Genomic DNA, 25,092 nt, shown 5'->3' on the forward strand with positions numbered 1-25,092 from the left:
AGGAGAAAGTACTCAGTTGGGGACATGATAGATAAATCTGGATGAGTGCAGTCAACTGGGAAAGGAAGAGATGGCTGGCCTGAGCTCCTTCTTTTAATGAAAGTTCTCTTTCTCAAGGTTTACAGTATTTGCCTTTATCTTTACCTGCCTCCCTAAATTGGACTTTATTTGGGAAGACTTCAACAGTCCTCATCTCCTGCACAGACACTCAAAGCAACAATTGCCTGGATTTCCAAAATTTCCATAATCAGAAAAAACATAGAAATTATAGTTGATATTCTGATGATTTATAATTTTTACAAGGTTCTATATAATCTCAGACCTCATCAGATTTACAAAATCACTTTGCAGTTTAAACTCTACCTAGAAGATGAATGTATCTGGGAATGGTTAAAAATCCCATTTTTATTGGAACTTCATTATCTGAATAACTCATTTAAAGAGCAAGGGAAGCAATGCTAAGGTCTCATGGTTGAAACTTTCAGAACTCCTCTAGTTAGCTATAAGGCTCTTTCTCTCTACAACTTTAGAACTCCAAACTCAGGAGTTTGGGATCAATCAGGAAATGTCATACTTTCCACACCCAGCTCCCACAAGTTCCTAGAATTGATAGGTAATTGCCTTTTTTCTAGCCAAAAATTTCAATTCTTAGATCAAATTCACTGTCAGGAAACCAGGAAATCCCCTTCACCTACCAATTGGATAGTGGTCAGGAGCAAAGTCCTTGCTCAACAGCTGTCCTCTCAGTTCATATTGGTACATGTCTGTCTCTGTCATGAGTTTCTGCAGGAACTTGGCCCAGCTTCTGCCTCCCCTTGGACTGGGAAACTCCTTTGTAGGCCTCTTTTTAAAGAATATTTTGGGAAGAAAGCATGTAACTCACATGTGTTTCTGTCCCTAGGCAATTATCAGTTTCTTGTAAATAGAAATTATACATCTGTTCAAGCTTCTAAATTATCTTGCTCTCACATCGCCACTTCCTAACATATTCACATACACAGCTGTGTACCATAGGTACACTCTGCTAATATTGGTCTGGGTCCTATTCAGGGAAACAAATGAAAGGAACCCAAATGGCCCAAGTCTATTGCTCAGTTTTATAGCTCTCACAAAAGGTGGTTTTTCTTAAAACATTGTCCATCCTCCCAGATCATCTTACAGGATTTCCTCAGTAATTGGAAACTAATTAGGTAGTGACTTTCTCTTGCTAACAAGGTACTAAGAGATACATTCATAATCTATATGATTGGAACAACTCTTCTGATCAATCCTTCTTTATACACACCATTCTTGAGGCTTGGATAAGGTAACACACTGAAAGTCTAGAAATAGCAGGATATTAAACTGGAAAAACAAAGGATACTAAAAGTTACTCAAGGGAAAATCTCAAATTTGATATTATATATGTTCTCAGGCCATTATTTGATGTGGCTTTGTATGACTCCAATGCTTCTTTCCTTAATTCTAGAAAAAAAGAAAATTTGTCATATTAATTATTCTGCAAAGGATTTCAATTAGCTGGGTTCAATATATCAGTTAACCATCAGGCAAGCTATACAACCACCTGCTCAGATCTCGTATTCTGGGTTCCTAAGAGACTGCCCTTATCTCATCTGGCCACCAGATGGTGATAAGCTTCCAAATACCAAGTGAAAATCAACTTCAATAAGTGGACTCAATAGTAGTTTTGATTAACAATATAATAGGTCACATTTGAGTTTGATTCTAGAGCATGAAATAGTATATGGTTCAAGATATTAAAATATTAAATGTCCTATCTCCCTACATCAGAGCCTTTATTCTATGGTAGCCTTCAGTCTCTCAAGGCACATCTGAATATTTTCATAGATTCTAAGATTTAGCAATAGCATCAAGAAACTTTTATTAAATATTGTGAATCATTCAGAATACAAATACAAGCAGAAATAAAGGCAGGTTTTTGCTCTTGAGAAGTTTACATTAAATAAGGCAGGACAAAATAAGAAACATTTTAAAATTAATTATTCATTCAAGATATTTTCCCCTGTTACATTCAAAACAGAAAATTACTTTTACATTTGCTATTAAGATTTTTTAGTTCTAGGGTCTCTCCATTTTCCCCACTCACAATTAAGAAACCACATGTGAAGTTATGTAAAGCATTTCCATAAAAGTCAAGTTGTGAAAGAAAATCTTCTGTTTCATTGAATGATGACTTTTTCCTCTGAAAGATTATACTCAGTTTTGCTGGGTAGGTGATTCTTGATTGCAATTCTAGCTCCACTGCTCTTTGGAATATCATATTCCAAGCCCTCCACTCCTTTAATGTCGAAGCTGTTAAATCTTGTGTTATCTTGACTGTGGCTCCACTATACTTGAATTGTTTCTAGATGCTTGCAATATTTTCTCCTTGACCTGGGAGTTCTGGAATTTGGCTATAATATTCTTGGGAGTTTTCATTTTGGGAGATAATAGATGAATTCTTTCAATTTTTCTTTTACTCTCTGGTTCTAGAGTATCAGGACATTTTTCCTTGATAATTTCTTAAAAGACGATGTCCAGGTTCTTTTTCTGATCATAGCTTTCTGGTAGACCACTGATTTTTAAGTCATTTCTCTTGGATCTATTTTCCAGATTAGTTGTTTTTCCTGAGATATTTCACTTTTTTTCTATTTTTCCTTTTTTTTTTTTTTGCTTTTGCTATATTGTATTTTGATTTCTCATAATGCCATTAGCTTCCATTTGCTAAATTCTATATCTAAGTAATGTTTTTCTTTTGTACCTCCTTTCCCAGTTGGTCAATTTTGTTTCTTAAATCATTCTTCTCCTCATTACCTTTTTATATTTCCTTTTATATCATTCTCAATTCTTTTCCTAATTATTCCTCTATCTCTCTTGATTTATTTTCAAAATCACTTTTGAGCTCTTCCATAGCCTGAGCCCAATTTTTATTTTTCTTGAAGCTTTGAATGTAGGAGCTTTGACTCTGTTATCATCTTCTGAGTGTGTGTTTTAATTTTCCTTGACACCATAATGGCTTTTGATGGTCAGAAACTTTTTTTGTTGTCTGCTCATTTTCCTAGCCTATTATTCTGCTTTTAACTCTTTGTTAAAGTAGGGTTCTGTTTCTAGGGTGAAGAGGAGCACTGTTCCAAGCTTCTGGGGCTTTGTGTAGCTGTTTTCAGAGATCCTTTTAGGAACCTCTTTTCTGCCCTAGAACTGTTAGAAGTGTCCCTGCCTTAGTGTAACTGCAAGATCTATTTTTTTGTTTTGTTTTGTTTTGTTTTGTTTTTTCCTGATGCTGAGGCCACTGGGTTGGGGTCAGGATTGTACAGGCCTGGCCTGCACTAAGACTGCACATGGAACTCCCACTCCTTTGCCACAGACTCTCTCCACTGACCTTCCAAGTCTTCCCTGGTGTCTTCAGACCAAGAGATCCAGAAGCCTCCAGTATTGCTGCTGATTCAGAAGTCTCTGCTCCTTTAATGCTAATTACAGGGTTGGGGGCAGGATGGGGCTGGGACTGAATCTGCAGCCAGGCCAGGGTTGCACTATCATAAGCTGCAGTGGGACTGCATGCTGCACTTCCACTCTGGTGATACAGACCTTCTAAGTTGTCTTCAGCTGGAAAATGTTGTATTCCATCTTTCTGAATGTTCTGATGCTCTAAACTTTGAAATCATTATTTAAAGGAATTTGGAGTAGTTTGGGGGAAAGGTTGAGTGAATTCCTGCCTTTATTTTGCCATCTTGGCTCCCTTGGGATCAAACATTTCTTAAGTGTCTGTTGTGTGCCAGGCATTATGCTAAATACTTTACAAACATTATTTCATTTGATCCTCACAACAACCCCTGGAAAATAAGAACTATTTATTATTCCCATTTTGCAGTTGAGGAAATTAAAGCAAATAGAACTTAATTGACTTGTTCAGAGTCATACAACTAGTAAGAATCTGAGGTTGGATTTGAATTTATATCTTCTTGACTGCAGGATTCAACATATTTGCTACCTAGCTGCCTCAAGGTTCATAAAAGAGAGATGAAAAACAAGTCAGGAAAAGTTACATGACTGAATGTTGGTGGCATCTGGAGAGTCAAGAGTGCAGTCGACAGAGGAATGGCATGGATAATTTGGACATTTTCCCCTAAAATGGAAGTTTGGGGAAACTAGCCAATCAGAGTAAGAGGTCTCAAGAGTGGAAGTGTAATTCCAGTATGAGACATTCAGGGGTGCAGTGAACATCAAGGAAAAGGAGGCTTCTGTGAATGTAGTATTTAGTATTACTTGGAAAAGTAAACCAGTACAATCATGCCTATTTGGAGATATTCCTGTCCAATTCCATTTTTTAAAAGCTGTTCTTCCATTTCATTCCTTTGGCTTTTCCTTGAAAAGGATCTTCCATCTCCCAACTCTATGTCTTTTTACCATTTGTTCCCAATATCTGAGACATTTCTTCCCCCCTTCCTCCTCTTAGCTTCTTTTAAGATACAGCTGAAATCCCACCTTCAGCAAGAAAGCTTCCTTGGTCCTGTCGTCCCCCTCTTATATTTCCTCTAAAAGTATCTCATTTCTAATGTGGTTGGGATAGCAATTATTTTTAAATGTCTAAAATAAACATGTGACAAATCCAGAACAGTAAATCTCTTTAACAAAAAGTAGATTTATTTAAGATGGGGGTTACTGACAAAATGAAGAGATACAATAGACACCAGGAATGGTAAGTATGAAATGGAAAGTATTGATGCAGGCAGTAGCCCCTTTAAGATTTCTTTCTGATCCCCAACCCCCATGATTGACCTTTGATTTACAAGACCTAGTCAAAAGCACCCTTTTGTATTCCAAAGGGAGATATCCGGATCTGAGCTAACTAATGATCTACTCAGGTTTCCCAACCCCTACCTGGTGGGTTCTGGCCCTGGCCAAGTTCAGCAAGCAACCAACCTGGGACTCCATCCATAGGCCACTTTTACCAAATAAAAGAGCCAAGCTGGAATCATCTCTTGGCAGAGGGTCGAAACATGCTAGCAACATGCTTTGCATCATAGACTCTCTGTCCACCGGACCTTCTGGTGTATTCTTTTCTCTATCTAATACCAGTTTTACTAATCAGACTTTAACCATACTCCCAAACCCTACAATAAATATTTTTTTTAATCAATCTAGCTTTTTGGTCCTGTAAATTCCTCTGCAAGGAGCTCTGTGCCACCACCAGAACTTATTTAACTCTGTATCCTTGTGCAGAATCCAAAGTGGTTGCAGCGGAGCTCCATTTGACTCCCTGTACCCCGAACCTGCCACTAGACCTCAATTAATCCTAATTTATTTAGGTATACCTTATCTAGATCTCATCAGTATGAGTTGGGAAAGCATATAGTTAGAAAAGGAAAAAGTCAAGTTCCTCAGGAGAACTCACAGTTAACCAGGAGAAAGGAGATACTGCATAAGATTGGAGAATGCCATTGACTGACAGGTTAGACTGACCAGAGTTATCCAGAATCAGGATAAAGGTGCCATTAGAGGGAAGTTGCTATGAGGAGGAGAAGGAGAAGAAGAGGAGGAGGAGGAGAAGGAAGAGGAGGAGGAGGAGAAGGAAGAGGAGGAAGAGGAGGAGAAGGAGGAGGAGGAGGAGAAGGAGGAGGAGGAGAAGGAGGAGGAGGAGAAGGAGGAGGAGGAGGAGGAGGAGGAGAGAGAGAGAGAGAGAGAGAGAGAGAGAGAGAGAGAGAGAGAGAGAGAGAGAGAGAGAGAGAGAGAGAGAGAAAGTACTTCTTAGTGGAGTTAGTTCTTTTTTGTTTTGTTTTTTATTTATTTATTTGTTTGTTTGTTTGTTTTTTAATAATAATAGTTTTTATTTACCAGATATTTGCATGGGTAATTTTACAACATTGACAACTGCCAAAACTTTTTTTTTTTCAATTTTTCCCCTCCTTCCCCTCCCCCCAGATGGCAGGTCAACCAATACATGTTAAATATGTTAAATATTATTAAATACATGTTAAATATGTTAAAGACTTTGAAGTAGTGTACATTTAGCCTGTGAAGGAAATCCAAAATGTAGGCGGACAAAATTAGCAGGATTGGAAATTCTATGTAGTGGCTCATAGTCATCTCCCAGAGTTCTTTCGCTGGGTGTAGCTGGTTCAGTTCATTAATGCTCTATTGGAACTGATTTGATTCATCTCATTGTTGAAGAGGGCCACATCCATCAGAATTGGTCATCATATAGTATTGTTGTTGAAGTGTATAATGATCTCCTGGTCCTGCTCATTTCACTCAGCATCAGTTCATGTAAGTCTCTCCAGGCCTTTTTGAAATCATCCTGTTGGTCGTTTCTTACAGAACAATAATATTCCATACTATTCATATACTACAATTTATTCAGCCAATCTCCAATTGATGGGCATCCACGTAGTTTCCAGTTTCTGGCCACCACAAAGAGGGCTGCCACAAACATTCTTGCACATACAGGTCCCTTTCCCTTCTTTAAGATCTCTTTGGGACACAACCCAGTAGCAACACTGCTGGGTCAGAGGGTATACACAGTTTGATAACTTTTTGAGTATAGTTCCAAATTGCTCTCCAGAATGGCTGGATGTATTCACAGTTCCACCAACAATGTATCAGTGTACCTGTTCTCCCACATTCTCCTCCAACATTCTGCATTACCTTTCCCTGTCATTCTAGCCAATCTGACAGGTGTGTAGTGGTATCTCAGAATTGTCTTAATTTGCATTTCTCTGATTAATAATGATTTGGAGCATCTTTTCATATGACTAGAAATAGTTTCAATTTCTTTATCCGAGAATTGTCTGTTCATATCCTTTGACCATTTATCAATTGGAGATTGGCTTGATTTCTTATATATGAGTCAATTCTCTATATATTTTGGAAATGAGGTCTTTATCTGAACCTTTGACTGTAAAAATGTTTTCCCAGTTTATTGTTTCCCTTCTAAATCTTATCTGCATTGATTTTGTTTGTACAAAAACTTTTCAATTTGATATAATCAAAGTTTTCTACTTTATAAATTTTATTTATAAGTTTTTTGACAGTATATATGCATGAGTAATTTTTTTATTAACATTATCCCTTGTATTCATTTTTCCAAATTATCCCCTCCCTCCCAATACTCCCTCCCCTAGATGACAGGCAATCCCATACATTTTACTTGTGTTACAAAAAGCCTAGATACAATATATGTGTGTAAATCCCATTTCCTTGTTGCACTTTAAGTTTTAGATTCCGAAGGTGTAAGTAACCTGGGTAGATAGACAGTAGTGCTAACAATTTACATTCACTTCCCAGTGTTCCTTCTCTGGGTGTAGTTGTTTCTGTCCATCATTGATCAACTGGAAATGAGTTGGATCTTCTTTATGTTGAAGATATCCGCTTCCATCAGAATATATCATCATATAACATTGAAGTGTACAGCGATCTTCTAGTTCTATTCATTTCACTCAGCATCAGTTGATGTAAGTCTCTCCAAGCCTCTCTGTATTCCTCCTGCTGGTCATTTCTTACAGAGCAATAATATTCCATAACCTTCATATACTATAATTTACCCAACCATTCTCCAATTGATGGACATCCCTTCATCTTCCAGTTTCTAGCCACTATGAAAAGAGCTGCCACAAACATTTTGACACATACAGGTCCCTTTCCCCTTCTTAGTATTTCTTTGGGATATAAGACCAATAGCAGCAATCCTGGATCAAAGGGTATGCACAGTTTGATAACTTTTTGGGCATAGTTCCAAATTGCTCTCCAGAATGGCTGGATTCTTTCACAACTCCACCAGCAATGTATTAGTGTCCCAGTTTTCCCACATCCCCTCCAACATTCATCATTATTTGTTCCTGTCATCTTAGCCAATCTAACAGGTGTGTAGTAGTATCTCAGAATTGTCTTAATTTGCATTTCTCTGATCAGTAGTGATTTGGAACACTCTTTCATATGAGTGGATATAATTTCAATTTCATCATCTGAGAATTGTCTGTTCATATCCTTTGACCATTTATCAATTGGAGATTAGCTTGATTTCTTATATATGAGTCAATTCTCTATATATTTTGGAAATGAGGCCTTTATCTGAACCTTTGACTATAAAAATGTTTTCCCAGTTTATTGTTTCCCTTCTAATCTTATCTGCATTGATTTTGTTTGTACAAAAACTTTTCAATTTGATATAATCAAAGTTTTCTACTTTGTGATCAATAACGATCTCTAGTTTTTCTTTGGACATAAATTAATTCCTCTTCTAGTGGGCTTAGTTCTAAAGAGAATTTAGCAAAGATCTCCATCACAAGCAGATCTTTTATAGAGGAAATTTACCCTTAGGAGTTTCTGTCAGTAAGACTAGAGAAGTAAAGTCAGGAACTCAGAGGGAAGGGTTAGGAGCTTCTTGGAATGTATCTAGCTATAAATATGCTAATTAATACCACAAAAGGTTGTTTGAAGATCCCAAAGGTTGAGGGATGGATAATAGGGATTGCTAAAGAGTTTTTTATGTGGTAATAACTTCTTCCTAATAGGGGAATAGAGCAGATCACATAATTTTCACTGTGCATCTTTTCTACATACCTAAAATACACACACACACATGCATATACACATACACACATGTGTGTATGTGTATATGCATGTGTGTATAAGCATTATTAGGGCATCAGGAATGGAAAAAATATATTTGGGAGAGCACTAATCCTGGGGCCCAAATTGGGACATAATCTCACATAGCAGAGGCAGAGACACTGTGAAAGCCAGTGTAGTCTCAAAGAAAATATCCCATTATATACATATACTGGTATATGTATATACTTGATTACTGGTATACAACGAATAGACATCTACTTTGCTTCAAATTCTTTTCTATTATAATTGAATTACAGTGAATATTTTAGTATCTGTACACTTTTCTATCTGATATTATTAGGAGTAAATACCTATCAGTAGAAGAATCATTATGATGGAACCTGTAAGAAATCTTCAGGATTATCTCATTTTATAGATAAGGAAACTGAGAGTCAGAGAACCTTAGTGACTTGTCCAAGGTTTATCAGTTAATAAATAGCAGAACAGGAACATCAACCTGGGCCTTTCAACTCCAGATAGCCTGTTCTTTCTACTACACTCAATTGCCACCTGTCAATCAATAACATTTACAATGATTCTACTATGTTCTAGTTCCTCTGCTAAACATCAGAGATACAAAAAGAAGCAAAAGACAGTCCTTGATCTTAAGGAACTCACAATTTAATGGCCTACATTGAAGATCCAGGTCATCCAGTTTATAATCAGGAGAGCTGGACCTCAAACTCAGGTCTTCTAACTCAATCCACAGCTCTTTTCACTGCTTCCTATAGACCCTTCCTTATCCTCAAAGTCTTTTCTCCAGTCATCCCCTGGAGCGCAATAGTAACTCCTCACACATTGACCTTAATAATACCTGTTCACCCTTCCTCCACTTCCCCTGCAATAGAAAATCCTAACTCTTCAGGTTGACTTTCAAAGTCCTAAGTAACTTAAATGCTTCCTGTTTCTTTAGCCTAGAAACTGCTGGCCTATTTACTGGATATGTCACCTGTTTTGTCTTTTCTTAATTACAATTTTTTTTCTAAAGTTGACAAACACCAATGCATATGAGCATTTTGATATACCATGAAAAGTGGGAAAATAGAATTGTGCATAAAACCATGAAGTTTATTTTTTAAGTATATATTTAGTACCTTAATTCTAAAGCTTTTCTAAATGCATTTCTCTCTGAATTTTCCTTTGTTTTCTTCTGTACATTTTAAAAACAGTTTCATTAATGATTTTTATGTCATTATCATTCCTCCCTCTCACCTCTTCAAAAGAAAGAAAACTTTCCTTTGTAATAAACAGACATGCAAAACAGGTTCACCTATTGTCCAGTTCCACATATGTGCTTTTCATTCCATATGGAATCTCTTTCAGGAAGTAGAAAACATTTCATCATCATTGCTCTAGAGTCATGATTAGTCAATGTGTTGATCACAGTTCCAAAGTCTTACAAAATTGTTTTTCTTTACAATTTTGAGTTATTGTTTAAATTGATCTCTTGTTATGCTCAATTCATTCTGATGTGGATTGAGGTCCCTTTAAGATTCCTTTCTGATTCCCAACCCCCTTCCCCCTCCATGGCTGAAGAAGCTAGGATCTTTGATTCACAATTCCTGGTCAAAAAGCACCCTTTTGAATTTCAATGATATCTTGGCTTTCCCAGCCCCCACGGGATCTGAGCTAACTTGGGCTTTCCCAGCCCCCACTATCTGCTCAGGTTTCCCCAACCCCCACAAACAGCTTCTTCCTTATCTAAAAACTCATTGAATTCTATTTAATGCTAACCCTGGCCAAAATCAGCCAGGAGCCTGGGATTCCACCCACCTTCAAGATTACCAAGAGTTCTCATTATAAAAAGGGAACCCTGGAGCCCAGTCTTTTGCAGGAGCCTTAAACATGGTGTCCTTACACTGGCCATGTAAAGGTACCTGTCCGCCCGGTGACCAGATCTGGCCCTGGCGTCTTTCTACCTTTACCCTTATTTCCAAACCCCTACAATAAACCTTTTTTTTTTTTTTTAGTTATCAATTTAGGTTTTCGGGCTTGTAAATTCCTTTACTGTCACTAGAATGCATTTAACTATGTATCCTAGCACCGAACCAAAAGGGGTTCCCCCTTTCCTAACTCTCATCAATTCTATATCATTTCATACAAATCTTCCCTTCTCTGAATTTGTGCCTTTTATAATTTATTACATTACAATACTACATTGGATTTATAAACCATATAAATCTTTTATCTCTTTAGGTATATGCCTAATAATGGCAATGCTAGGTTAAGGGGTGTGCATGGTTTAGTGACTTTTGGGATAAAGGTCCAAAATGCTTTCTAGAATAGTTGGGCCAGTTCACAGATCCACCAACCATTCATCTGTGTGCCTATTTTCCAATATCTCCTCAATAATGGGGATTTTTTCTTTCTTGTAACCTTTGCCAATCTGATAAATTTAATTGAAATGTACAATTGCTTTAATTTATACTTCTCTAATGATTAGTGTCTAAAGCACTTTTTCACCTAGTTATTGATGAGTGACTTTTCTTCTTTTGAGAATTGCTTATTCATGTCATTTGGCCCTTTGCCTATTTTTCAATGACTCTTCTTATATATTTGAATCAGTCAGTCAACCAGAATTTATTAAACATCTATGATGAGCCAGGCACTGGGCCAATTACTGGAGATAAGAAAAATCCACTCCCTGCACTCAAGGAGCTCATGCTTCAATGAGACAACACACAAATAACTCATAAAATATATATCCTTAGATAAATGCATATATGTGTGGGTCTGTAGGTGGTTATGAATATGTATATGTGTGTATGAATACATTTGTGCTTAACTGTAGCTTGTTTGGAGGTATTAAAGGAAAGGATTAAAAGAGGGGAAAAGAATAAATTAAAAAGTGCACAATAGGGAACAAAAGACTGCAAGGTAGCAAAGAAAAAATGGAAAAGCATGAATATAATTTCTTCTATTATTATATATGTTTTCTTGAAATGGAAATTTATTGTTATATATTTGAAATCCTCCCTGACGTTCTGCTGGGCACATGACAATGTCTTGTTTTCTTTTCTTTTTCTGATTTTTTTTATTTTGTTTTTAGTTCAATAAATAAGTTTTTTTTTTAAAAGATACATGTACTTTAAACTAAAGACAATCTCAGAATGAAGATAAAGTCTTCCCATATGAAGTGGGAATTTATCTGAGACTTGAAGGAAGCAAGGAGGTAAAGAGGGGGAGGAAAATGTTCTAGACATGGGGGTCAGCTAATGAAAATGCTCAGAGTTGGGAAAGGGACTGTCTTCAAAAAACACTAAAGATGCTGGTGTCACAGGATCATAGACTATGTGGATAGGAGTAAGTTATAGTAAGACTAGAAGGGCCCAAGTTATGAAAGGCTTTAAAAGCTAGAGAATTTCATAATTCTGTTTGAAGATAATAGAGACCCATGAGAGTTATGCTGTGTTGGGTTGAGTTTCCCTACTTGAGGCAGGGAAACCAAAAGGCCAGTTATTGTAATAGTTCAAATGTAAAGCAATGAGAAGAGAATGAGGCATATACAAGAAATATTACAAAAATAGAAAGAACAGAATTTGACAAACAATTGAATATGAGATGAAATGATAAATTAAAAGTTGAATATGAAGCAGATTATAAGTCTGGTGACTGATGTCTTTAAGAATAATAGGAAAGCTAAGAAGAGGGGAAAGGTGAAGGAAGGAGGAAAGGGGAAGCAGAATGAGTTCCGTTTCCAACATGCTACGTTTCAAATGTCTATAGCAAGGCTTCTTAAATTTCTTTCATTAGGTTCTCTTTTTCACCTGAGAAAAATTTGCACAACCCTGGGTATTATAAAATATTATAATTATAAATAAAATATTATATTATAAAATATATATAGTATATATTAAATAGCTATATAACTCACACATTTACTGATAATAAAGCATAAAGAAATTTATTATATATTCTTTGGCATGCATATAATTTTGCAATTTATTAAAGATGAAAGAAAATTTGCATTTTTACATAAAGAATTAAATCGTGGTGAAATAGTTGATACTATACTTCAGGATGTAGGGAATATTCAGTTTTTCCAAAGTTGATTAATATTTGGATTTTGTAATCATCAAAGCTGAGAATACTACTTTGCATAAATATGTAGTACAAAATGGCAGAATTACAGTTAGGGTCATTTCAGAAATTGTTGAAAATTTTGTCCTAATCCCAAGACAAAATTCATTTAACAAATTTTTTTTTGGCTGAGGCAATTGGGGTTAAGTAACTTCCCCAAGGTCACACAGCTAGGAAGTGTTAAATGTTTGACTCCATATTTGAATTCAGGTCCTCTTGACTTCAGGGATGTGCTATCCACTGCACCACCTAGCTGCCTCAATGATTTTTTAAAAAGAAATTCAAATTTTAAAGCTATGGTGCTTAATAACTCAGTAAATTCTTCTTGTATTTTTAATGGCAGGTAGCTGCTTAAATACCCTAAACTTTATAGCCATGAGGGATCAGGGACCTTCTTCAGAGTTGCAGGACAGAAAAACAGGTACTTTTGATCAGGTCCCTAGAAGGACCTCTGAAAACAGCTGAGATCTTAGTCTTAATCTAGTTTCTTCAAGAATCCTCCTGTTTCCCAAGCAGTTTTTTCATACCATGACTCCTTGCCCCAATAGTTGAAGTTTGGGGGGTTATCAAATACAATCCTATTATATTTATTTGCTTCTGGTCTAGATATTTTAAATAGAGATAAAGAAGAGAAATAAAACTACAGACTAATATTCTAATGAATATGGATATTAAAATATTGAATAAAATAATGAAAAAAAGATTACAGTAGTATTTAAAAGATTATGCACAATGACCAAGTAGATTTATACCAGGAAGATAGAACTAGTTTAATATAGGAATACTATGAACACAAATACCATATTAATGATAAAATACCCCAAATAATATAATTATAAATTTCAAAAGAACCAATTTTTTTTATTTTGATAAAATATAATACAAACTTCTGTTAAAACATTAGAAATTATGACATAAATGCATCTTTCCTTAATATAAATAGAATTTATATATAATCAGGAGCCAATATTAAAATCCCTTTTTTCTACTTTTACAAATAGTCTTTATAGAGTGTTAAAGGTTTCTTTGTGTTTTGGAACAAAACCAAGTTCAGCTGCTCAAAATTGTCTGTTATCTAAATCAGTAATATCAAATTGTGTTAGAAATGGAAGCTACTAAATTATACATAAGGATGCCTGTAGGTTGTACATTGACTTAGAAAAACATACATTAACATTATCAATGTTTTGTAGTAATTTAATTTGTTGCATATTTTGCAATTACATTTTAATGTGATTCAGACATTTTTATCATTCCACCTGCTACATATTTAACACCTCTGAACTAAACTGTTTCCATTCTTTTCCATTGAGTTATCTCCCTTGCTTCATGAGTCCTGGATGCCATCCCATGTTCTGAGACAACAGAATGTAGAAACATGGTATTAAAAGTTAGTGGATAGTGTCCAGAGTAAGAAGAAATTAGCAGAAATTGAGTAGGCTCTAAGCATAAGGGAGTTTGGTTTAACAGCAAGATCTGATACAAAAATTTCTTCTCTTACTTTTTGTTTTATTACTGAATTGATGTTAAGCCCAAGACTAGTATCTGTGTTAGTGAAAAGAGTTTAATTTCTCCCACTTTCTTTGGGAATTCCACTTGCTTTATGGTCTTCCATCCATAGTTTTCAAGTAGATATAGTATGAAGTAGTAAATAGAGCAGTAGACTTGGGTAGAAGGAAATGATAAATGGAAGAAAAAATGGAAAAGAAGAGGAATGAAGGAAAAGAAACAGAGGGATAAGGGGAAATAAGAGGTGAAGGGGAGAGGGGATACATGAGAGGGAGAAAGAGAAAGAGAACATTTTGTTAAGCTTTTATTTTATTCTAAAAGTCAATAAGTCCTAAAATAAAATCCTGACCCAGACACATACTAGTTATATTACCAGGTGATCTGACCTCTCTGTGCCTCATTTAACTCAGCTGCCAAATAAGGAGAGTAGAGCCAATGGCCTCTAAGCCTTCTATCTCTAAATCAATGATGAGTGACAAATTTTGTATATTCCCCCATACTATTTGTTGTTGGCTTTGTTAGTATAGGTCAAATTGTTCTGTGTTTAGATATAAACTGGTTGTGAATACAATATAGGCTAGGAGAAAAAAGAACTGTCAATATCAATATATATTAAGCCAAAATAGAAACAGTTAGATAGGATCAAATATAAAACTCTTTGTTTAGATTTTCAAGTTTTTCCTAGTAGAGATGAAGAAAAGATAATAGGAAGCAATATTGAAGACCCCCTCCAAGGACTTCTCCAATCAGATCTAGAAAATTCATCAGAACAAATCTTGATTAGGAAATCCAAAAGATGGAATGAGTTATTTGTGTAGTCCAACTCTGCAAAATCCAAGACAGAGAAGAATGGGGATACTGATGATGAAAGCTTACCAGGAGAATACTGAAAAGCATTCCAGCACTGAGAGAAAGGCCATGCATCAAAGCAAGTAGAAGTTTCAGAATCATATTGAGACCTCACCAACCATATATCTGGGCACAATGACTAAGAAAAAGGTGAACTGGAAGCTTTGTCATGCACTTTCCAGTCCATGGTTGCAAATCTTGTAATCCAAGGTGAAGGGAAAAGACAACTTGTAAATATACTGGTTGGATGGTCATCTATGGTATACTAATAAAAGAGGAAGTTCAGAAGCCATAAATAGCAGTAGTATGATCAGATCTGAGCTCAGAATAGGATATTACTTCTAACTTCACCCAACCTGCAGAGGAATACTCAAGGCATGAATCTCAGATCAAAGGGGAACCTGCAATTCTAACAGAGTTTTTCAGCTAGCAGAATCCAATGGCAGTCTACTCTTACTCAAACCCCAAACTCAAGTCAGCAACTTGCAGAGCTCAGATGAGGAGACAGCAATCATACTTTGCCTTGGATCTGATCCCTTTGAGAGTACTAAAAGCTTTCAGGTCCTCATCCTGTCCCTGAGATCCTAGAATAATAAAAACACTCATCATCCCCCAAAAATAACAAATAGGATCAGCCCAGAGTTTTCCTTTAGAAGTTCTATGGACCTGAGCCTTTACATGAAGTCTGAAATCAGGAAGTAGGCTGTAAAAACTCTGGGGGACCTATCACAATGAGTTTTTATGGTGAAATATGCAAGACACAAACCCAGAAGAAAGGATTGACTAAAGCATTTATAAACAAAAACTCAGAGAGTGAGAAAAAATGAATAAGGAACAAAAAATTATGTAAAAAGAATTGGAAAGAAAATCAACTGCTTGGCACAAACCATACAAAACCTTACCCTGTACTAAAATCCCTCCAAATTGGGATGAAATGAAAAAATGAGAATGGAAAGAGGAAAAGAGAGAGAAAGGGAAAGAGGAATATACTGAGGTAGATAAGGGGAAAGGAAAGGAAGATTAGACAAAATTATTTCCTATGATCATAGTGCACAAATAAACATCAAGGGGAGAAGGAGCAGTGCCCCTTACACTTCAACCTCACTCTCATCTGAACTTCAAGTCATAAAAAAGGAAGAATATATGCACATACAAGGTTGTATGCAGAAATATATTTCTTTTTATCAATAGTATTTTATTTTTCCAAATATATGCAAAGATAGTGTTCAACATTCATCTATGTAAAATCTTGTTTCAAATTTTTCTCCATTCCTCTCCTGTCTCTTTTTCCAAGATGGCAAGCAATCTGATATAGGTTAAACACATGCAATTCTTCCAAACATATTTCCATATTCATCATGCTGCTCAAGAAAAATCAGATCAAAAGGGACAAAACCACAAGAAATAATAATAAAAAAAATAACAAAGAAACAAATAATGTGAAACATTGTGAACAAAAAAAAGTGAAAATACTATACTATGATCTACATTCAATCTCCATAGTTCTCTCTCTGGATGCAGATGACATTTTCCATCACAATAGCCTTGAATCACCTCATTGTTGAAAAGAGTTAAGTACATCAAAGTTGATTATCACATAATCCTGTTGTTACTTCGTGTATTATATTTTCTTGATTATGTTTACTTCACTAAATTCATGTAAAACTCAGAAATATGTTTCACCCAATAAGGAAATAGGAAAGAAAAGACAAACAGCTGAGAAAGAAATTAGAAGGGGGGCAGCTAGGTGGTGCAGTGGATAGAGCACCAGCCCTGAATTCAGGAGGACCCAAGTTCAAATCTGGTCTCAGATACTTAACACTTCCTAGCTGTGTGACCGTGGGCAAGTCACTTAACTCCAGCCTCAAAAGAAAAAAAAAATTAGAAGAAGGGTAGAATGATAGAAATATATGTGTATTATCTATCCATAAACAAATATATCTTGTTAGTACATAGTCATCTGTATCTTGTTTCTTATATGAGACTTCAGGTGCTTTTTGAGTTTGAATCCTCAGGACTAAGTACAGTGCCTAGTATATAATAGGTGCTTAATAAATAGTAGTTGGCATTTTTTTGTTAAGTAGTAAAGCTGAACAAATTATTCCCTTTTAGATTTTCTATATTCTTGCCAGTCATCAAGGTCTCAGACCAGATTGTCCCAGTGGGTGTGTTTTGAGCCAGATGGGCTGATCAAGGAAAATCCTCACTGTTCAGAGAGGCAAGGACACAGTGTTTATTAGCCTCCAATCTATAAAAGCAGAGAATCTCTGGATAAGAATAGCTATGTCCCAGATATGGGGACACATCATGCATATGATATGAAACTTCTACTTTATTAAATAAAATTAGTATACTAGAGATTTATTATCAGGAAAACAGTTTTCAAAACAAAGATTCTTCTAGACAAAAATCGACTTTTTAAAATATTTTTCACTGTATGAATGAGTGGTCACTCAAAATAGGTGTTGATTTTCCCCCCTTTGATATGTATGTGTGATGGAGTCTACTAAGTTAAGGAAGTGTTCAGTCTTAACAGAATTAGAGTCATTTTTAAGAAAAAAAAAGTTTTTCAATGACAAAAAAACCCTCTACTATTACTGCAACTTTATTTTGTATTTGATAATTCCTGATTTGAGTATAAACCTTTTTGTCTTCTCTTTGTCTTGGAGATGAAAAAAAATGTTTTAGGCTTGGGGAAAGGAAGTATTTATTTAAGAAGGGAGTGTGGAAGGGGAGACAAAAGTTTCTTCCACTGTAGAAATATTTGAGGAGAAAAGCAATATGTTTTAGCAGTATGAGTGTGATTTGCCTAAACATATGATCCAGTCAAAGTGATTTGGCAGAATTAAGTCTTTACTAAATTAGACACATGTAATGTGTATGTGTGTACTCTCTCTCTCTCTCTCTCTCTCTCTCTCTCTCTCTCTCTCTCTCTCTCTCTCTCTCTCCATATATATATAATTTTAATCATCCAAGTGCCTAAAAAGAGTTATAAAGAAAGAAAAGGGAGAGGTTTGAGAGCACCTTGTGATTGCAAGTTTGTAAGCAAGAAATCAAATTAGACCAATGATTTATATGCCAAAATTTAAAATTGTGTATAACTGGCAATTACCCTTCAAATGACCTGCTCAGGAAGTTATGTAATGAATTCAAGACTTTTCAAAAAGAGTAGAAATCTCAAGCCAAAATTAGGTCACAATTGGAACGTGCAAAACATGATTAGAAACAGAGAAATATAAGTATAACCCTAATCCCAAAGATTACTAGTATGGGATTCTATCCCATTTCAATTGATTAATGGAGCAATGACCTGAATCCATGTAAGGGGCAGAGCAGAGTTGGCAAGAGTGGAACAGAAGAGAATTCTTTAGGTCTCTTGGCTCTCTTCAAGTCTCTTTGGGCTTCAGGCACTTCTGGCTTCCTTTTTTTGAGAGAGAAGATATTCAATGTCAACATCATTTCAGGTTGATGAAGAAAAAAACTCTGGGAGTAAGCCAACATAAGAAGAGTCTGCATTCTTCAGTATGTCCCTATATCCAGCCTGTTATGTTATAGATTTCAGAGAACTTGCTTTTCAATGGGATTTGGAACATTTTATCTCATGATTGAACTGAATTACCCTATTCACAATGGGAAGGTTCCTTCACTCCATGTTATCTAATGTATAATTTCCTATATACTGATTTTTTAAATTTCCTTTCCAGGAGTGCGGCTATCAGCTTAGATAAATGAATTTCTTGCCTATTATAGCCAATCATTTGGGTTTGTCAACTATTCTACCCCCCTGACTCTGCCTGATCATTCATTCATCATCCGTGTAATTTTCCAACTTCTTCCCCTTCTGAGTTGTCTTTTAGAGAAGTTCTAAGGACTATAGGGCCCTAAAAAGGCAGCTGTATAGATCTATTAGGAAGATTTGCCTCCTACCTCCTGTCTCCCAGAACACTTTGTGGCTGTGATTATGTCCTTCAAAGAATAAACTCAGGGTGAGCAAGAATGTACTGTCATTATACTATCTTTTCCCTTCAAAGCTACCCTTCTGCTAAACTTTTCCATAACTGTCAGGGACACCACAATTCTTCCATTATCCCAGATTCTTACAATCTTGAGACTTTTTCTCATCAAACAAATAAGAAAATTCCATCATATATAATCAGTTTTACAAATCTATATTCATAACTTCTTTCATAGCTGTCTCCTGCCTTCACACGATGAGAGATAGTGGATAGAACCTTGCACTTAGGGTCAAGAAGAAATGAGTTCAAATCTGGCTATGGACATTTACTAATAACTCTGTGAAAGTAACTTAACTTGTATCCTCAGTTTCCTCATCTGTAAGATGGAGATAATACTAGCAATTTGGGGTATTTGTGTGGATCAACTGAGATAATGTTTTTATGTGCTTAGCACAGTGCCTGGCACAGAGAAGATTATATATATTTTTTTTTCCCTTCCTTCCCTCTTTCATACCCACCATTCCAGTTCATGCCCTCACCACATCTCATCTCCATCATTTTAAGAGTCCTTTAATTGGTCCCTGACTCAAGTCTCTCCACTCTAGTCCATCCTCCTTGATGATAAGTGACATCTCAGTTAGTAGCATAACGAGAGCCATAAGTTCCACTTGGAGGAATGTATGTTACAAATGTGGGTTGACTGTCTGGTATAGAGAAGAATAAAATACAAAGGAGAAAATCTGGAGCAAATTGAAAAAGAAAAATTCATTAAATCAATGAAAAAGAACACATCATGTTTTGAAAAATAAGAAGCTTTAATAAAGGAAAAAAAGAAAAAAAGGAGCACAGCTATATGCTAGAAATTGTCTGGGACAGGATATTGTACCTGAAAAGACCCTTTTTTCCTAGATAGTGGGCGAGACTTGCGATATCTACTGACTTTTAATCACAATTTCACAGATGTTGGTATCCTTATTATTATTTTTTTTAAAAGGCATCTGGAATCATGGAGCAACATTGAGGGTTGATCAACTTAGATGCTGATTTATATGAGGTTATATGAGGTTTGAATGAGGTTTGATTAAAAGCAATTATTATCCACTACATAGCTGCTTTTTGTGTAATTTAGTAATTAATGAATAATTATATGCATTTTTATAATTTTATCATGGATGACTAGTCAATGATGGTTTCATTTTTTTTTCATGCAGTCAACGTGGACTGTCAACATAGGGAGGCACATATATGGAGTTATTTGGTTTATTCCTTCAGATAATTGAGAAATATATTCAACTGAATTGGTGTTTATTGGTTCAAACAATAGCAAAATAAGTCTTTTTTATATTTTAATTGTTTAATTTAAATTGCTTTTATGTTAGTGCTTTGGATAGGGATATAGATAAGTAGACATGAGAGAGAGAGAGAGAGAGAGAGAGAGAGAGAGAGAGAGAGAGAGAGAGAGAGAGAGAAAGAAACATTATGTTCTGCCCAAAAAAAGATGACTTTTTCTCATCTATCCTGGTACACACTTTGCAGAATATAATGACCAGTCCCTTTGTTGTAGAAATCCTTTCCTGCCACCTTAGGGTTGCCTAATTTTTATATGAGGACCTGAACTCTACAACTTCATATCATCAACCAACAGAGCCACTCTTGCCTCAGCCCCTGATTAAAGGTCAAATAAAAATAAAAGGAATTGACCTAGTTCTGCCCATCTCTTGACAGAGAGGTGATGTGCTCAGGGTGTAGAATGGGACAATATAGGGACAATCCTACCACATAGGAATTTGTTTTGTTTGACCAAGCGTATTAGGAGTATTAGGAGGGGGGAAAGATAAAAAAAATACTTGGTAATTAAAAAAAATTAAATATGTTCTTAAAGGAATCTGACCTAACTCCAGTCAACTCTGGGAAGGGTTAGCTCTGAAGGAGTCCATGGTGAAGAGATCTAAAGAAAGGTAGTTACTAAGAATGTTCTGAGGACATTCAACATTCCCAGAAAGTCTAGATTCCCTCATTCTTTATACATTCACCCCTTCTCAAAAATTGTGTCTCATGGCAGAAACATATGGCTGTAATTAGAATATTTGTCTTTAATCTGACAGGAACATGACTTTCAGAACCCCTAAGCTTTTGGGGAGGAAGTTAGGAGAAAGCTTGATATCTGTAACTGGGATCTTCCTTGTTTAGGAAACAGGGAAACAGAGGCAGAGAATCTTTATATTGGTCCAAGAATAGGGGCTCTGACTCCTTCTACAAGAGCCTGACCGCCTCCTACTCAAAGATTTTAACTTATCCTGAAATCAGAGGTGGGAGAGACTTTGGTCAATTAGAGAATCAATGTATCCAGCAAAAAACAGACCTTGCATGCCTCATCAAGAGGTCATTCTGTGAGCCAGGGCAGGGGGACAGCACAAGAGGACATTGGTAATTGTTCAGTGTTGGCAGTACATTCTGTCCTTCCACATGTGCTTCTCATGTACATGGCCCCCATGCTCAGTCCCTGTACTTCCTCACTGTCATGGTACAAACAAGACCCCATGTTTGGTTCATTGCTGTTGTTTATTTTCTCAGCTACACAGCTGAGTCGGAGTAGAAAATACATTCCTCATCTGAATAGCTATGCTTGTGATTTCCCTTACAATCCATTCAAATGTACAACTCATGTCACTGATTGACAAAGAGAAGGAAATCTATGAGTAAAATTAGTTAAAAGTCTTGTAATAACTATGTTTGTCTCTGCTGGCCTAGAAGGGAAGGGGACTAAATATTGTATAAGTACAAGTACACTTCTCTAAGAACAACATTTGGCAAAAGAAAAATCAGTCTGAATGTTCCTATCATAGAGGACTGAATTGTTTTTTGTTTGTTTTGTTTTTTTACAACTTTTACCTTTTAAAAACATTATAGCAATTAGAAGTCATAACATTATTTCAATACTAAGCATTCTCTGCCCTTTGGATCCTTGTTCATGGCTCTCATGTGTCAAGTAAGAGCATGAGACAGAGTCTATCCAGCAGGCAGCTCACCTGTAAGTTCCACATTATAGACTTTATGGCCCACCTCATCTTCCTTGAATTGAAATTTGGTACCAAAACAAATTAAGTGGCTGATCTTTCTAAGAAAATTTCAAGCCCATATTTCCATCATTGTGGATTCAAGAATATACAAGACAGTGAAATATACCATAAGCCATTCCTCAGTCAGAAGATTTTGTTCTAAGAAGGGAAGTGAGATATATATGTAATAGCTTTATGTTTCAAGCAGGGTATATTATCATAAAATTTGCAACTGACTTTTCTTGAGACATGCTGAAATATTTTCTCAGCTCCATTTGATGTCAAAGAAAAACATTAAAAAGTTCTCTTCTAAAGGTCAATTTATATCTTCACCTTCCATAAAGACTATGATTGCCAGGTGCATTGTCTAATAGGCCTGAGGCTTTTCTTTATCAAAATTCTACTATGAGTACAAAAACCTTTGCCCTTCTGTGATGTTAACAATGAAGTAACTTTGATTTTCCTGAGATAATCAAATCAACCACATTGAATTTTTCATCAAAGAAGCTCCAGCTCCCAGAGTAAGTTTTTTCTTTTTAAAAAATGTTTTCGTGGGGTCAAATCCAAGATGGCAAATATTTTGCCTGAGCTTTTCCAGTCTTCCTTCAGAATCAACACTAGATCAAACCTCTAAATGGAATTTGAAGTGACAGAACCCACAAATGTTTGGAGTGTAACAGACTTCTAATATTCTGGTGTTCAGAAGCAAAACAATGGTAAGGAGGGAAGGGAAAAAAGAGAAAGAAAAATATAACTTGGGAAAACTAGGATGGTGGGAAATACATTAATAATCTTAAATGTGAATGTGAATGGGATGAACTCCCCCATAAAACAGAAGTGAATAGCAGACTGGATTTAAAACCAGAATCCTATAAGATGTTTTTTACAATAAGCACATTTGAAGCTGAGAGATACAGCAGAATAAGAGGCTGAAGTAGAAACTACTATGCTTCAACTGATGTAAAAAAAAAAAAAAAGGGTAGGTGTAGTAATCTTGATCTCAGATCAAACAATAGCAAAAATAGATCTAATTTTAAAAGATAAGGAAGAAAAGTACATATTGCTAAAGGGATCAGATAATGAAGTAATATAAGAACTAAACAAATATACACCAACTGGTAAAGCATCCAAATTCCTAGAGAAGTTAAGAGAGTTGCAAGAAGAAATAAACCATTAAAACTATATTAGTGGGGGACCACAACCTCCCTCTATCAGAACTAGATAAATTGAACCACAAAATAAAAAAAAAAAAGAAGATAAGAAGGTAAGCTGAATTTTTTAAAAATTAGATATGATAGATCTTTGGAAAAAATTGAATGGGGGCAATATACTTTTTTTCTTGGAAGTACATGAAACCTAACCAAAAATTGACCATATATTAGGATCTAAAAATCTCACAATTGAATACAGAAAAGCAGAAAAAGTAAATGTATCTTTTTCAAATCATGCTGCAATAAAAAATTATGTGTAATAAAAGGCTGTAGAAAAATAGACCAAAACTTAATTGGAAAATAAATAATTAATCTTAAAGAATGAGTGGGAGAAACAAAAAAAAAAATCACAAAAATAACTGATAATTTTATTCAAGAGAATGACAATAAAGAGATAACATGTAAATGTATGGGATGCAGTCAAAGCAGTTCTTAGGGAAATTTTATATCTCTAGATGCTTACATGAATAAAATAGAAAAAAAAGAAGGTCAATGAATTAAGCATGCAACTAAAAAAAGCTAGGAAAAGAACAAATTAGGAACCTCCAATTAAACATCAAATTTGAAATTTTGAAAATAAGTGGAAAGATTAATAAAATTGAAAATAAGAAAACTATTGAACTAATAAACAAAACTAAGACTTGTTTTTTGAAAAAAAAAATAGAAAATCCTTTTTATTAGTTAATTTGATTAGAAAAAGGAAAGAAGAAAACCAAATTACCAGCATCAAAAATGAAAAGGGTGAATTTGCCACCAGTGAGGAGAAAATTAAAGCAGAAATTAGAAGCTATTTTGCCCAACTATATGGCAATAAGCCTGATAATCTAAGTTAAATCTAAATGAAATACAAAAAATATAGATTGCCCAGATTAACAGAGAAGGAAATAAATTACTTAAATAATCCAATTTTAGAAAATTTAGAAAAAACAAGCTATTAATTAACTCCCTCAGAAAAAATTCCAGAGCCAGTTGGTTTTACAAGTGAATTTTACCCAATATATAAAGAACAATTCATTCTAATACTATATAAACTATTTAAAATTTAAAAGAAGGAGTCCTATCAAATTCTTTCCATGACACAGATATAGTACTGATACCTAAATCAGGAAGAGTCAAACAGAAAAAAAAAAATTACAGACCAATCTCCCTAATGAATATTAATCCAAAAAATTTAAATAAAATAATAGCAGAGATTACAACAACTTATAAGCAAGATAATACATGAAGACCAAGTGGGATTTATACCAAAAATGCAGGGCTGGTTCAATATTAAGAAAACTACTGGCATAATTTACCATATCAAAACCAAAATTAACAGAGAGTATATGATAATCTTAATAGATCCCAAAAAAAGCTTTTGACGAAATACAGCACCAATTCTTATTATAAACACTGGAGAACCTGGGAGCAAATGGAGTTTTATTTAAAGTGCTAAGCAGTATCTATTAAAAGCATCAGCAAGCATTGTATGTAATGGGGATATACTAGAAACATTCCCAATAAGATCAAGGGTAAAATAAGATTGCCCAATATCACCATTACCATTCAATGTTTTATTAGAAATATTATCTTTAAGAATAAGAGGAGAAAAAGAAATTCAAGGAATTAAAGTAGGTAATAAGGAAACTAAATTATCATTTCTTGCAAATGATATGACAATATACTTAGAGAATCCTAGAGAATCAACTTTAAAACTACTAGAAACAATTATTGACTTTGGCAAAGTTGCAGATATAAAATAAACCCACATAAATCATTGGCATTTCTCTATGTTACTAACAAAGTCTAGGTAGAAAGAGAAATTCCATTTAAAATAACTGC

This window comes from Sminthopsis crassicaudata, chromosome 1, assembly GCF_048593235.1.
Source record: "Sminthopsis crassicaudata isolate SCR6 chromosome 1, ASM4859323v1, whole genome shotgun sequence".
NCBI classification, from domain to species: Eukaryota; Metazoa; Chordata; class Mammalia; order Dasyuromorphia; family Dasyuridae; genus Sminthopsis; species Sminthopsis crassicaudata.